Source organism: Trematomus bernacchii, unplaced genomic scaffold, assembly GCF_902827165.1.
Source record: "Trematomus bernacchii unplaced genomic scaffold, fTreBer1.1, whole genome shotgun sequence".
Lineage (NCBI taxonomy): Eukaryota > Metazoa > Chordata > Actinopteri > Perciformes > Nototheniidae > Trematomus > Trematomus bernacchii.
In genome coordinates this window covers 383,487-385,637 of record NW_022987715.1, presented here as the reverse complement: position 1 = coordinate 385,637, position 2,151 = coordinate 383,487, and positions in this window count along the sequence as shown.

The following is a 2,151-nucleotide window of genomic DNA, read 5'->3' as shown; positions in this document are numbered from 1 at the left end:
ATTCAGAGCTTTACTAATCAGCAAACAACTACTTGCTATGTAAAGATATTTTGTGGTAACGTCTAGATGAGCAGAAATGAAGTCTGTCGCCCTGTGATTTGTTCATGTAGCCGTTCAGAGTAAGTCCCTGACTGTGGCTATGGTTGCTGCTCTGCACTGCGCCCTTACGGTGGTTACTGTTGAGGTCGTTGTTCTCAAAGCCCCTCAGGTTAATAATGCTAGCTCTTTTGCACTGATGCCACTGTTAGCTGCTCACACTCCCCATGTTGAGAGCCGTGCAGAGTCCCTCGATCATAGATATGCTCTGAGCTTTGACAGAGAATCTTCAAACTTCATTTCATTCTTTATCTCCTTTCAGCACTTTTAAACTTCCAAGATACTTTAATTTTACACATAAACATCTTTCAGTCATTTTTTGTCCGCCACTACAACTTTACCTGTTTTAACTGCTTCAAACGTGTTATCTCTAAATCTTCTGCAGCATTTGAACATTTTGTTCCGAATGTCGTGCCTTCTCTTCTTCCCTTTGCTCTATTTTAACATGCTTGTACATGTTTGTGTCATCATTGGCAATGAAGCTGTATCTTTGTGCTAAAACTAACTGTATGTCAACAAGTGTCAAAATGGTATCTGTTTCTCTGACAGACATCAATACATCTCCATAAATAACTGTCACCCCTTCACCACCCGGCTCACTCATGGTGTCCCCTAGGGTTCAGTTCTCGACCCCCCTACTATTCTTCCTGCACAACCTTCCCCTTGGACGAATCCTTCGCCAACATGGCATCGGTTTCAACAGCTTTAGCTCTCCTCCCAGACCATCACACCAACCACCCAGTCCACTCCCATTATCTTATGAATATTATATCATGTATGCAAAAAAACTTCCGTCAACTTCAACAAATCAGAAACACTGATCCTCGGCCCAAAATCCCTAATCCATTCTTTCCAGTCCTTCTCATTAACCATTAAGGGTCCAACGTCACCCCCTCTATCCAGGTCTGCAACCTTGGTATCATTCTCAACCCCCTACCTCTTGCCTCCAATGCAGACTAAAAACTTTTTCTACCTCAGAAACATTACCTGCCTCAAACCCTCTCTATCTTATTGGCTACAGAAACACTTATCCATGCCCTCATCCCTTCTAAACTCAATTCTGCAACAAAAAGACGTATAAAATAAAATACGTCCAGAAACCCACTACCCATCTGCTCAGCTCCTCCTCCCGTTTAACCCCTCCCCCCACCTCATCACTCTTTTGTCTCTGGTTGTACAGTTTGTTTGTTCTTTCATTGCCTTGCATATTGTGTTTTTGGGGCAGGCATTGGCCAAGTACAAGTCCCGATCGGACTAAAATAATACGGAGTGTTGACTGGTATCTGGAAAGAGGACAGTTCACCTCCTGGGCACTGCCGAGGTGCCCTTGAGCAAGGCCCCAAGCCCCTGGGCAAAATGCAGCCGGATAAACTGACAGCCTGTTTGCTCTGACATCTCTACATGTCATAAAAGGCATGTATTCAGAGGCAACTGAGTGAACACCTGAAGGTTCTTCTTCTTTTTATTTTGGAATGTTTGTTTGAACGTTTGTGTTCAATTAAACAGGAGGTAAAGTTTATTTCAGTATTTGTATTGTATTGTATTGTATTTGTATTTGTATTGTATTTATATATATATATATATATATATATATATATATATATATATATATATGTACTTTTTTTTAATTATCATTATTACCCTTTTTAGGTGTTTAACTTTTTTCCTAAAAAGTATAGCACTTGTAAGCTCCAGCAGGCAGGTATACAAAGCTGATCTTGTGGAGGCTGCAGGGAGGAAGAGATGGAGAGAGGAGTGTTTGTAGACACAGAGCCAATGGAAAAGGGAGGTGGGAGAGTGTGTGTGTGTGTGTTTGCACTTTGAGTGAATGCGTGCGTGAGTGAGAGAGAGAAAATAGAAAGAGGGAGAGAGAGAAAGAGAGAGAGAGAGAGTAGGGGCCGCCCTTTCTACAGTGGACCTGTCACGCATAATATTTAGCATGAAAAGTAACCACCCCCCCCCCCCCCACACACACTCCTCCTCCCTATACTCTGTTTAGGGATCAAGCCTCACTCCTCCACAGCCTTCAGGTCTGACAGCACACAGGGAAGAAGA